This window comes from Pseudorca crassidens, chromosome 10 (assembly GCF_039906515.1).
Source record: "Pseudorca crassidens isolate mPseCra1 chromosome 10, mPseCra1.hap1, whole genome shotgun sequence".
Classification (NCBI taxonomy): domain Eukaryota; kingdom Metazoa; phylum Chordata; class Mammalia; order Artiodactyla; family Delphinidae; genus Pseudorca; species Pseudorca crassidens.
This window is the reverse complement of record NC_090305.1, coordinates 76362409-76376246: the sequence shown is the minus strand read 5'-3', so window position 1 is coordinate 76376246 and position 13838 is coordinate 76362409. Positions and strand designations below refer to the sequence as shown.

At 49.4% G+C, this 13838-nt stretch overlaps 1 protein-coding gene across 6 annotated transcripts in view; it reads right to left on the bottom strand.

Moving 5' to 3' along the window:
* ABHD6 (abhydrolase domain containing 6, acylglycerol lipase) overlaps positions 1 to 13838 on the bottom strand; it is a 61581-nt gene that overhangs the window by 42839 nt on the left and 4904 nt on the right. The window contains exon 1 of one of the 6 annotated variants that reach the window (XM_067754914.1): positions 10864 to 11246. The exons of 2 other annotated variants lie outside the window; for them this stretch is intronic. The gene's annotated coding sequence lies outside the window, so the exon portion shown is untranslated. Of the gene's footprint in view, positions 1 to 10563; positions 10758 to 10863; positions 11247 to 13838 lie in introns of those variants that run through there. 3 more of the 6 variants (XM_067754917.1, XM_067754913.1, XM_067754918.1) reach the window with 3 other exon arrangements.

Below are 13838 nucleotides of genomic sequence, written 5' to 3'. Positions count from 1 at the left end.
TCCAGTGGTAAAGAATCCGTCCTGCAATGCAGGGGACGTGGGTTCGATCCCCGGTCAGGTAACTAAGATCCCACGTGCCGCAGGGCAACTAAGCCCGTGCGCCACAACTATTGAGCCCGCGTGCCACAAACTACAGAGCCCATGCGCCACAACTAGAGAAGAGAAAACCTGCACGACGCAACTAGAGAGAAGCCCACACACCACAGTGAAGAGCCTGCAAGCCACAAAGAAGAGAGCCCGTGTGCCACAACTAAGACCCGACGCAGCCAAAAATAAAAATAAGCAAATAAAATAAAATATTTTAAAAATACAATATAAACTCCTCAAGTACAATGGTCTATCCTACATTGTCCAATACAGTAGCCACTAGCCACATGGTGACTGTTTAAATTTAAAATGATCAAAACTAAATAAAACATAAAATTCAGCTCCTCAGCTGCGCTAGCCACATTTCACATGCTCAATGGCCACAGAAAATGTATCTCCTTCATGGTTCTGGGAAAGGTACTGATAAGAAGATTCACTCCGTCCTGCTTTGTACCGAATCACTAGCAGCTGATTCCCCACGGGGGTTTTTGCTCGAGAGCCAGCCAAGCCCACAGCCCCAGGCCCTGCTTCTGCCACCTGGGGCAGCACTGTGGGCAAGGAAGCTCAGCCCAGCAGGCTGGTCCTGTAGACAGAGAATCAGAGAACCAGAAAATCCTGCTACCCAATCCTGAGGAGAAGGGACACAGCCCGAGGAGAGAGAGAGGCAGGCAGGTCAATCAGGGGCTCAGCTGGAAGACAGGGGGCTTATATACCCAGTGGCACATCTTCTAAAAAAATCGTACTGGCCAAGAAGCGAGGCAATGAAACACGCACAACGTATCCTGAACTAGCCCAGCACCTTCAAAGCAGCAGCCTCTGGGATCAAGATGTAGGCTGGCGATTAGTCTGAAATAACCACCTGCTTGAAATCATGCTTAAAGCAAGAAAACCCTACAGAAATACAAGCCAGTCTTCCACTGGATAAAAGAGGAGCCAAAAGCCACTTGACCCTTTACCTCCAGGGACCACGAAGTGTTTAGGCTCTCCCAGAACAAGCTTTAACTCGAACACTGCTCTATGAATTAATGCGAACACATGCACTGTCATTGGCTGAGATCAGCTCTCAAAGGTAAGGTGCTAGAAAGAGCATCACATAAGTGACTACTTTCCACATGACTGAAAGGAATTAAAATAGCCCTCTATATGGGTATGCAAGAGCAGAAGGCCGGAAATAGAACCTCAGGGCCCCAAAACACTCTCCCATGGCTCGAATCTGTGCTCCGAACTCAAAAGAAAAGCAAGGAGATTAAAGAGGGCTTTGTCATTTCTAAAGGAGGGAAGCTGGTCTACAGTATTTTCTAACTGCAGGGACAAAGCCAGTGTGAGACAGAAAGGAGCCCTGTTATAAACAGCTGGCAGGTTCTACCAGGACAAGAACTCTGGCTTCCAGCATGAGGTTCAGCATTCAGAGCCCTTCGTGAGCTGGTCCCTACCTTCTCTAGCCAGAATCTCTTCCCCAGAGATCTCTGTACACAGGGAAATCAGCATCAGAAAAAGGTGATGCCACGCTCAAAATTTTAGTCAAAACACAGTTTTGTTTAGAACTTTATCCAAATAAGTAAACAAAAATCAAAATCTATCCTAAGATCAATAGCAAATATGGAACAAGATTTAAGTTATAACTGTCATCCTGTGCTAATTCTTAGAACAAAGAATAAATCACACGTAAATTGCCTTAGAGTATGGTAAGTCCTTCCAGTTAACATTTGGTTGGCACAGCGCTATTATACAAGGGATGTTTTTTGCAAAAATGCTTTACTGCTTTGCCCCAGGCCTCTCAATCCTTTGATTTTCAAGTCCCGCCCTCTCGTCATCAACTAACAGGTGTCACATCTATTACTGCCTCCACAGTCAAGCGGCTTCTGCGGTGAGTTCATGAAATCCCATGTCTCTCTCTCCAAGGTTTGTCTCGTATTTGTAAAATGTCCTTGAGACCTGGGAGAGACGATGACCAAGAGGTGGATGCTCCTGGAGCATGGCTGGACACCACTGTTGAAAAGAGACGGAGGCACAACGGGGTGGGACCCAAGTTTGTAAGTGGCAAGTCCATTAATGAATATTTTCCTGTTATAACGTCTGCTTCCCCACTAAAACCTGTAAACTATGGGGAATCTGCTACTAGATAGGCTGATAATCAGACCCTCTGGTGACTGTACCTGAACTGGCTTTGTATTTTTCTCCACTGCCCCATTTTCTGTCGACCTGGATGATACCCTCTCTATCTATCCCCATCTCCTAACAATTCTTTCTGGCAGAACTAAGAGTTATATCCTTCAGTCCCCCAGCCATTAGCAACCTCGGCTTCATTCTCCATACCTACAAGTATTTATGACCTGCATCTTTTACCATAATACTCACGAAAACACTGGCTGTACCCTCCACTAGGCTGCAAGCTCCTTGAAGACAAGTCTTACTACATCTCTGCATCTGCCGTGGCACTTTAGCATACACGAAGGGCAAGGGAAGAGCTAAATGGGACCCCACGTTGGATCTGCTTGACTTTAACCTTTGCCTTTCGTTATTATACTCATACATAACGGCCTGCCTCAGGGAACCCTGCCCACCTGTGAACAGCTGCAAGAAAAAAAGAAACACATCCCCTCACCGAGGCTGGTCATTCCAGGAGATGTTCTGCAAGACCGATGGCCCTTTTACTTTACTTCCTCTCCGCCTCTCCCTCTCTATTCTGCCTTATTACTTTACTTCCTCACCACCTCCCCCTCTCTGATTCTATAAAAGAAACTCTGATTCTATAAAAGAAAAGCATCCAAGTCCAGATAAGATGGTTTATCAGAGACACTAGTCTGCCATCTTCTCGGTCAGCCAGCTTTCCGAATAAAGTCGTCTTCCTTGCCTCAACACCTCGTCTCCGATTCACTGGCCTCTTGTGCGGCGAGCAGAGCGAGCTTGAGCTCGGTAACACTTGGTGGTCACTTGGTATAAATACCAAGTGAAAGCATGGAAGCCCTGAATCAGCAGGGCGGCCCCAGCAGCGCCACTGCAGGCCATTCCTTCACTTTGCCCATTACGGCCACCAGTCAAATGAACTTTCCTCATCAGAGCAGTGTAGCTTTAGAGGCTCCAGTTCAGATGGGAAGGTGAGACCCAGAGAGGTTAAGCCAGGTGCCCAACGGCACACAGCTCTTCTCTCCTCTGCCCCTACTCCACTGGTGGCTCACAGTGGCCCTCAGCATGACATGGAAGGCCCCCGCCCCACCTTTCCCTGAATGATCTGCAATCCCTACGCCTTACGCTCCTTCACACCCGCACAGCTTTGGCACAAACGCTCCCCTCTCCCTGGCACGCCCCTGCCTGCTGAGCTCCCGCTCAACCTTCAAGTCTTGGCTACGAAAATATTACCCCATCTGTAAATGCTCCTCTGAGGGTTCAGCTGCGCAGTTCCATAACCTGGGTTCAATTCTCTGCTCTGTCGCTGATCCGTGTGTGACCTTGGCAAGTCACTGAACCTCTTAGAGCCTCGGTGTGGGGACAAAATGAGATGATGCACGGGGACTGCTCACAGCAGTGACTGGCGGATGCGACCGCTCACAGCACAGCTGGGAAGAGCTGCCCTGCCTTCCAAGGCGGCGCTAGAAAGCCCTGCCACTGAAACTGAGCAGGACCCTATGGGGCCCCCCTAGGCACAAAAGCCCTTCTGTGTCCTCCATTTCTTGTTTGTAGGCTTCATTCAGCCTCCTTGACCTTCCCTGAGTTCCAAAGGGAATATTCAAACAGTTGCTAATCAGGGAAGAGAGGGAATGCAGAAACAGAGGAGCTGTCAGAATAGTGCAGCCTTGGGGCAGGGTCCTGGTTCCTCCTCAGGGAATATACATCACAGTATCTTTGCCCTCTTCTGCGGAAACTAAGTCCCCCACCCAGGTGGAGGATGGTAACTTCAGGATGAGCGCAAGATTCCTGGAGCACTACCCTGTTACCTCACCACCAACCAATCAGAAGAAACTCACAACCTGCAGCCCGCACCCCAAATTTGACTTTAAAATGGTCTCCCCCAAAACCACCAGGGAGTTCGGGGTTTTTGAGCATGAGTCACCTGTTCTCCTTGCTTGGCCCTGCAATAAACTTTCTCTGCTCCAAAATCTGACGTTTTGGTTTGCTTGGCCTTTCTGTGTGTCGGGCACACGAACTTGTGTTCAGAAACACCACACCTCCATCACCCTGCACTGCCACTGTGCCCAGGTCTGTTCAGATGCCTGCTATCTTTATATTCCCAGAGTGTAACCCATAGCTCAGTTCCCAAACTTCATCACATATAAGGCTTGAATTCTATTCCATATAATCTTTTTTTGGGGGGGGGAGGGGGGAGCTGTACCACGCAGCATGTGGAACTTCCCAGACCAGGGATAGAACCTGCGCCCCTGCAGTGGAAGTGCAGAGTCTTAACCACGGGACCGCCAGGGAAGTCCAAGCTTGAATCCTATTCTGGGTATATCACAGATCAAACACCCAATACCAATAGCCAAAAGCCACAGCTTAAACCACCTAGGAGAAAGGCTGCTGTCACTTTGGGTAATTACTTCACAAGAAGAGGATCTCAACCTGCAGCAGGGTAAGTAAGAACCTGCCCACACCTTCAGCAGGAGGTACAGCTTCCCTGAATCAGCAGCTTCCCTGGTACAGCCCCAAAGGCGTCCAACCACGGACAGCAACACCCTACACAGCTTCTGGGATTGAAAAACCTGAAATATGATCAAGAGGGTTTCTGAGGGTTCCGTTTAGGAGGATATCTTAATCTCTCCCTAACTTTTTTTTTTGGCTGCGTTGGGTCTTTGTTGCTGCGCCCCGGCCTTCTCTAGCTGCGGCGAGCAGGGGCTACTCTGTTGCGGTGTGCGGGCTTCTCATTGCGGTGGCTTCTCTTGTTGCGGAGCATGGGCTCTAGGCACATGGGCTTCGGTAGTTGTGGCACGCAGGCTCAGTAGTTGTGGTGCACGGGCTTAGCTGCTCCGGCATGTGGGATCTTCCCAGACCAGGGCTCTAACCCGTGTCCCCTGCATTGGCAGGCGGATTCTTAACCACTGCGCCACCAGGGAAGCCCCCTTGACCTCTTCTGAAGAGGCAACTACATCCAAGGTCAGAGAGGACTTTGGTTTGCAAAAATTATGTCTTTGGGGCCGGATTAATTCTTTGCTGTGCATCTCCTATGCATTGTGAGGGTAATTAACAGTATCGCAGGCGAGGCCCTCAAGTTGTGACAAGCAAAAATATCTCCAGATGCTGCCAAATGCTCCCTAGGGGGAAAGCTGCCCTCAGGGGAGACCACTTCTACAGGAAGTGAGCCCACTCAACTCCAACCTTTATTACTGTAGTTAATCAGTGAGGAACATTTTTAGCCACTCACCAAATCTACCTTGACATATTTTCTTCCAGTGCTCAGGAATTTTTTTTTTTTTAAGGGCACAGTCTAGAAGGCAGTTCTCTTGAAGGCAGTGGTTCTCAACCCGGTCTGCACAACAGAACCCCCCAGGGAGCTTTAAAAAAAATACAGATTCCTCGGATTCCAGGGACCACCCTCAGAGATTCAGATTCAGCTGGCCTGGGGCAGAGTCCAGGCATGGGTATTTTTTTTTTTTTTTTTTTTTTTGGCCGTACGCGGGCCTCTCTCTGTTGTGGCCCCTCCCGTTGCGGAGCACAGACTCCAGACGCGCAGGCTCAGCGGCCATGGCTCACGGGCCCAGCCGCTCCGTGGCATGTGGGATATTCCCGGGCCGGGGCGGGGCACGAACCCGTGTCCCCTGAATCGGCAGGCGGACTCTCAACCACTGCGCCACCAGTGAAGCCCCAGGCATGGGTATTTTTTAACCTTCTCTAGAAGGTTATAACATGCAGCCAGGAGATGCACTGCCCAGAGACACTTCATCTGATTCCACCCTCTCTCCCATCCTTTGAATCCGGCAGTGTTAAAAGCCAGTGAGCCATTCAGCCAAAATGAGGCTAAGGGGATTTATTAACATCCTCATCCTTGACAGTAAAACTTCCTCTGCACACTCCATTTCTTGGCCTGCAGATGACTTGCCAGAAAGAAGGGAACTTAACCCCGTAATCAAGTGGCTTTCCCATGGCCTTATAGATATAAACAGTGCTATCCCATAGGACTTTCTGTGAAGACAGGAATGTTCTCTATTTGCTCTGCTTAATACGGTAGCTGCTGGCCACATGGCACGTGAGCATGTGAAATGTGGCTAGTGTGACTGAAGAACAGAATTTTTGATTTTATTTAATTTGAATTAATTTGAATTTAAATAGCCACATGTGGCTAAAGGTCGCTGTAACGGATAGTACAGTAAGTGTTTATGTCCCTACAGGGTCACAGAAATAAAGAAAAGTCCTAAAGTCTGCTAAATTCCATAGAACTGTGAAACTTACAAAACGTTATGTCTTAAAATATCTAAACTCAACAGTCCTTAAATTATCAAATGGGATCCTAATGTATTCCAACAAAGAATCAATTTAGGAGAAATTTTAAAGTAAAAAATTTTTTTTCAACTTGCATAACTAGCTTCCCAGCATATTCCAAACACAGCTTTGAGGGGGGCATTCCTGGCCCTCTTCTTTTGAACTCTCATCATTGTAATAATTGATCTAGTCATCAGAATAACCAGGAGCTGGAAAAGAACACGACACAGGGAAGTTGATTTCCACTCTCAGCAGTTCATTAGAGTACTAGGATAAAACACTCTTGCTTTCCTTCCCTCCAAACCCAGATAACTTTTGCATGGAACCTCTTGCCCCCAAGATAGGCCTGAACCAACACACAATGAAAACCAAGGTCATCTCTAAGAGCAAGTTTTTTTTCTCCTATCATTGTTTCATAATCACTTACAATTGAACAAATCGCATTCACGCATTCATTCCAGGTGTGCAGATCCTCACAGAACTAGTAGCTCATAAATTTTTAAAAAGCTAACAAATAGAAAGGCAATTCTATCTCATTGTAAAGGCAATGGATGGTTTGGAGTTGAAGAAACTCTCACCGGCCTTCCTGAGTACAAAATATATTTATCTCAAAAATAAAAATTGTATATCAACTATACTCCTATAAAAATTAAAAGAGGTCTTCCCTGGTGGCGCAGTGGTTAAGAATCCGCCCGCCAATGTAGAGGACACGGGTTCGAGCCCTGGTCTGGGAAGATCCCACATGACACAGAGCAACTAAGCCCGTGCGCCACAACTACTAAGCCTGAGCTCTAGAGCCGGCAAGCCACAACTACTGAGCCCGCATGCCACAACTACTGAAGCCCACACGCCTAGAGCTCACGCTCCGCAACAAGAGAAGCCACCGCAATGAGAAGCCCACGCACCGCAACAAAGAGTAGTCCCTGCTCGCCCCAACTAGAGAAAGCTCAAGTGCAGCAACGAAGACTCAGTGCAGCCAAAAATAAATAAATAAAAAATAAATTAAAGTACAGAATCTTTAAAAAATAATAATAATAAATTAAAAGAAAAAAAAAATGCTTACTCTCCTCGGCCCGAACTCCCTTGACCCACCTCTAAGCAGAGTATGAGCTATTTAATAATGAGTTAATAATTCTCCAGTAATTCAAAGTGGTGCTCACTCTTCATAATAGCTGGTACTTATTGAGTGCTTACCACATGCTGGGCCCTGTGCTTTATTTTATCTAAATCTCACCACTGCCTTCTGTTTTTTTTTTTTTTTTTCCGGTATGCGGGCCTCTCACTGCTGTGGCCTCTCCCGTTGTGGAGCACAGGCTCTGGACACGCAGGCTCAGCGGCCATGGCTCACGGGCCCAGCCACTCCGCGGCATGTGGGATCTTCCAGGACCGGGGCGCGAACCCGTGTCCCCTGCATCGGCAGGCGGACTCTCAACCACTGCGCCACCAGGGAAGCCCTCACCACTGCCTTCTGAAGCAGGTACCATTACCAGAAGCTGAGGCTCAGAGTTTAGGTAACTGGCCCATGGCCACACAGCTACCAAGTGGTAGAAATGGGATTTGGACCCAAGTCTCTCTGATTTTCTGGTGGGAATCCTTTGGGTTGTAAACAAAAACAAACATGTAATTATAGCATTCGGTACCACACTGAGCCATTCTCTCTTTGATCAGCTGCAGCTCAATGAAGGGAGTTTGGGGTAGCAGGGTTCAGAAATCCTGAGCTTATCCTTACTTCAGAAACCAACCCATCCCCCATGGACCTCTTTCTCTGTCCTGGGGCTTCACCAGGCAAGTGGAAGAGGAGTCTTGGGGAACACTCGTGATCCTGCTAGGACAACTGCACCCAAGAGGACAAGACAGATGCGTGCTGCAGAACTTTCCAAACGCCACCATGGGAGTAGAAGGTAGTAGGGTCCCAGCTATGGGATCCCAAGGGAGAAAGAAACAAATTTTAGTTGGGGGCAGGGGAAAAATCAGGGTAGTGTTCTTGGAGGGGACAGATGAGCTAAGGGGTAGGTAATATTTTGTTAAATCAAAAACAAATGGAGGGCTTCCCTAGTGGCGCAATGGTTGAGAGTCCGCTTGCCGATGCAGGGGACACGAGTTCGTGCCCTGGTCCGGGAAGATCCCACATGCCGCGGAGCAGCTGGGCCCATGAGCCATGGCCGCTGAGCCTGCGCGTCCGCAACGGGAGAGGCCACAACAGTGAGAGGCCCGTGTACCGCAAAACAAACAAACAAACAAACAAATGGAGACCAGCCTTAAAAATTCCCTGAGCAGATGAGACCAGTTCAGTCATACAAACAAAGCTTAATTTATTTTGCAAGACTAACTTGACCTGGGTCATTTCTTGCTTGTCCCTAAAAATCATAAGCAAAACCTTGTTTCCCAAGGTTGATATGAGGTAACTATTAACCAATTCCCTGTTATTTAAGAAAATTCTAACACCATAACCAACCACTGTAAAGAATAAACCGTCACTGCTTTCTCCCTATGTAAGCTGCTTTATAATAATATATCCCTGAGCCTCATTCCGTCGTTTTGGTTTGAGTGCTCCGGGTTCTGTCTTGTTGGTGTGTTTGCGCAATAAATTTTTACTAATTACTACTCTGGTGATTCATCGGTTTTACTTCTGTTATTTCTGGACTTTTGACAATTTAGACATTAGAGATTCCATGAAGGGCATTCCCAGAGGTGCGGACAGCCTAAGCAAAGGCAGCAGCAGGAAGAATGTGTGTTCACTAGCCTGGGCTAGAGCAAAGGAAGCAGAGAAGGAAAGGGGAGGTCACAGTGCAGAGGGGGAGGGGGCAGGGTCTCCAGGGGCCTAGCTGAAAGGCTGAGGCAGCATCAGAGAACCCAGGAAGTACCCAAGTAACTATCCCAGGACCTGTTTTGCACCCCGGTCCTGGCACTGTCAGGCTGTGTGGCCTCAAGCAAGTCCCTTCTCCTCTCTGGGCATCAGTATTCTTCAGGAGGCTACCAAGGATTTCTTGCTGGCCTGAAAACCTAATTTTAGAAAAATAAACTGATGGTAGGAACACAGGTTATTAATTTCTCTAATTTTTAACTTCCTATATTTTAAAAATATTGTTGATAAGAATTTATTAGTAACAATAAAATAAGTCTAGTGGTTCAGAATAGGGGCCTTGAGGTCAGACTCACTGTGTGTTCTGGGAGGGAACCATATCTGAACCCCTCACATTCCTCCTCTAAGAAATGGGCACAGTGGTGGCACCTACTTCATGGCGCTGTTGAGAGGAATAAGGCAGGTTTTTTTAAGGTGCTTAGGAAAGGGCCTGGCACCCTGTATTTGCTTATTGTACGTCTGCTATCATTAATAATAAACTATTTTTAACTCCCAGCCAGGTGTAGTCAGCCATTAGGGATTTCTGAGCGGGTGAGAGGTGAGACAAATGCTGGCCTCTGGTCCCAGCAGGGACCTTTTGTTACTTAACCAGCTAGGCCCGGGGGCACAAAAAAGGACTCATACATTGGCCTGGATGTACAGCCTTTTCACCCTCCGGCACCCTCTTCCTCCCTCCCTACCTCACTCTGTCAACTTGGCCTCCTCCCCTCCTCTGCGGGTTCAGGGGTGCAAACCCGCACGTGCTCTGCCCTGCAGCTGGCGTTACACAATCTGCATTTCCAAGACTGCCAGGAAGCCCTTGTAGGAGTGGGCAGGGGATGCTGCGGCTGTTGGCCGGCCGGCTCCGGGCTGTCAGGGTGTTTGGACCAGTATCCTGACTCGCCAGCTGAGGGGAGGAGAGGGCGCAAGGGCAAGGGAATTGGGGCAGGCTGAGGAAAGGGGAGCTGAAAGGCTGCTGGAGGTCGGTTTCGGCTGGGAGAGGTCTTGAGGGGTGCGGATGTCTGGGGGCAGGACGGGGGCAGGTGACTGCGGCTGGGAGGGCAGCCGAGCAGCAGCCCTTCCCCAGATAGTGGGAGAAATGGGGGTGCAGGAGCCTCCAAACCACCCAGGCACTTGGGTGGGGAGCGCACACGGGTTGATGATGGCGCAAGCAGTGGGGAGGCCAAATAGAAAGAGGTTGCAGGTCCCCGACCCATCCTCACCTTGTCCGCGGCCTTAGGAAAGCAGGAAGTAGGGGGACCAGGGATTCGGAAATGTCAAACCTATCCAGGCACCGGAAGGAAGCGCGCAGGGGCTGATGCCAGGGCGGGGGAACTGAGTAAAAAGGGAGGTGCATGTTCCCGACCCTTCTTCACCTCGTGCCGCTTGGAGGGAGGCCAGGCAGCCCGCACTCGGTAAGTGGAAGGTAGGTCACGGGGCCATTGGAGGAGCCCCCGGATACTCCCTCCTAGACGTGCACACCCCCACCCCGCCTCAGCCCGCCCCACCCCACCAGCGCTCACCTCACCTGACCTCAGCCGCCTGGGACCAGCCGCACTATCTAGACGCCTGTCCTCGGCCCCGGGCTCCTGCTCAGGTCCAGCAGCACTGCCCGCGCCCGCGCCGCTCTCAGCTCCGGGGCCGGCTCGGATGGGAGCCTTAAAGGCGCTGCGTGAGGGCCTACGTCCTCCGACAGAAAAGCCGGCTCCGCCTGCGCCCGGCCCCCAGCGCTGCTCCCCGGCTGTTGCGTTCTGTCTTGGGGTCTCAGGGGCGAGAACCCCTAGCTCCCCGGCGCCCCCGGCTTATAGCGTTAAGCCCGGAGTGTAAAGTTAGTATTCCGCACAACCCGACCCCAGCAACCCGTCTCCAGGCATCCAATAGTTTCACGCCGCGAAGCCAGGGGCGGGGTTGGGGGAAGAGGGGAAGAACCCAAACACCCCAGCCCCGCCCCGAAGGCGCTCACTTGCGCCCTGGGGGAGAGATCGGAACCCAGAGGGCCACAGACAGTTTCACAATGCGACGCCAGAATTCGTCGCGGCATTGTGTTTCATTTACTGAGCACCTGTTGTGTGCCTAGCTCTGCTGGGCACCGCACCCGGCAGTAACTCCCGCTGGATCTCTGACCCCGAAGGGCTCGGAGAGAAAGACAGGTTCTCGGGCAAGTAAAGTAACCCTACCTTATATGGGTTATCTCATTTGATCCTATGAGGTGGACATTGTGCTTGGCTTCCTGTTTCAGAATTCTGAGAAGAGGGGCTTGCCCTGTAAAGGACAGAACTGGGAATTCCAACCCTGGATCGTCTAGCTCCAAAGCTCTTGGGGACAAAAATAGCCATCTTATAAGGCTTTCAGCCAGCACTGGTTAAATGCCCGCTATGGCCATTTCTTCATTTTAAGGACAATTAAACCTCACTAGGCCAAAAAAATAGGAAGGGGAGCATAAAGGTTATCACCCATTAAAATTCAAATACTGTTTTCTGTCTAACTTATCCGCCACAAAGCCTAGGTTTTTGAACATCTGGCCTCAGTTTACTACTCCAGCCTCATTTCCTAGCATTCCAAGGGCGCCTGGGCTGAAGTCTACCACCTCGGCCTTTGCCAAGAACTCTCATCCTTTCCTACTTGGCCTGGCTACTCCTTCCTCTCTTTTTTCCATACCTCAATTCAAATGTCACTTCCTCCAGGAAGCCTTCCTTAAGTTCCCTTTGGACCCACACTGTATTGCGGGCTTCTTCCACCAAAGTACTTATTCATTCATTTAACAAATATTTACTGAGCACTTGCTATGTGCTGAGCACCATGTGTGTGTGTGTGTGTTTGTGTGTGTGTGTGTGTGTGGTGGTGGTGGCTGCAACAGAGATGTCTTCCTCCTGCACTGAGTCCCTGGCTTGTCTGCTTCTCACTCCAGACCTAGGTGGGACCAGTACCCAGCAGGACTCTCTTGTCCATTTAAATCCACCACAAAGGCAGCCTCAGGCCTGCCAAGCCCTCCAGACTGGCAAAGCCTAGCTGAGTTGGGCAGGTCTTGGGTTTTAAGAATGGGATGTGGATGAGAAGCCCCAGAGATGTGGCAAAGGTGAATCTCTGAGGCCACTGGTGACCACCCTGTAAAATCTGCTTCTGTCAGGGCTGCTGGAATCCATCCAGAGTTTGGGACAATCTCCCTGGCTGGAGCTGGAGCATCTTCTTCTAAGATGTTAGCCACCTCATCATTCAGATTTCAAGGGCTTCATCTGACTTGCTTCATGGACTTGTTCTCAGAGCTTTGGGGACAATTTATTCATCAAAGGCCATGTTACCTTCTCTGGCCTTAACTCTCCTCAAACTAGCAGTCCTTCAACACCCCCGAGCAGGCCCAGAGAGGCAGCAGGGACTAAGACTGATCTTTAGTCCTCAGTTACAACTTATTAGCAATCTCAGGCTCAGGGAGCATTCACCAAACAGCGAGGGGGTGAATGAATAAATAAGGGAATGAAATGCATGGATGACTTCCTGGAAGACCCCACATTGGAAGCCATCAATAAGCTTTACCTGGTGTATTGGAACACTGGAAAACACCTGTCTTTTACATTTAATTTTTTTTTCCTCTCCAAAACCTTGAAAATGGGTAATTCATCTTTTCTTCTAATTCATAGTTGTGGCCCCAGAGGCCTCCTAGGGTCTGGAGTTTCTAAATCCAGAGAGGTTTTTTTTTCCCCCCAAAGTTTTTTATTTAGATACACTGAGCTCCAGGTGGGAGTCACCTTCCCTGTGACTCTTCTCCACCTGGTGACTGACAGTAGAGAAGCCTTAATTAGCTTCTGTTTCACGGTGAAGCTCAGAAGGCAGGAGAAGAGGAGGGGACGCACCTGTGGTCCCACCTCAAGTCAGCAATGCCCCATTCACTCTCTCTGAGGAATCAGCGGTGGGTGGGAGGCCAGGGAGCAGTCCCAGGGGCAATCCACATTCCTAATGGCACCTTCAGTCATTTTAAGTATAAACTCCTTATTACCTGACAGGTCTCACCCCAGCATTAGGAAAGAGTTTGGAAACCTCTCCTCTGCCAGCTGGTGCAGCAAAGGGCCCCAGACTTCACCCTGCCACACAGTCTATGGACATCTCCTAGACTCAGCAGCATACCAGTCAGAACTGAGTGGCGCCAATGGTCACCACCGTTTAATGCACACTTATTACTGATCGGGCACTGGACATCACCTCATTTAGTCCTCACAATAACCCTGTGAGATGTGCTAACCCACTTTACAGATGGGAGCACTGAGGGGTTAACTGACTCACTCAAGATCCCATAGCCAGTGGTGGGGCCAGCAGTCAAAGAAGTTCATTCACTCATTCATTCATTCATCGAATATTACCAAGGACCTACTGCATTCCAGGTACACTCTGGTGAACACATCTTGCCTCAAAGGACTTAGAGTCTTTTAATAATAAGAAAATATTAGTAACTATTGAATCAAGGATTATACACAAGCTCTGATGGAATTATGAGTAACAATAAGTA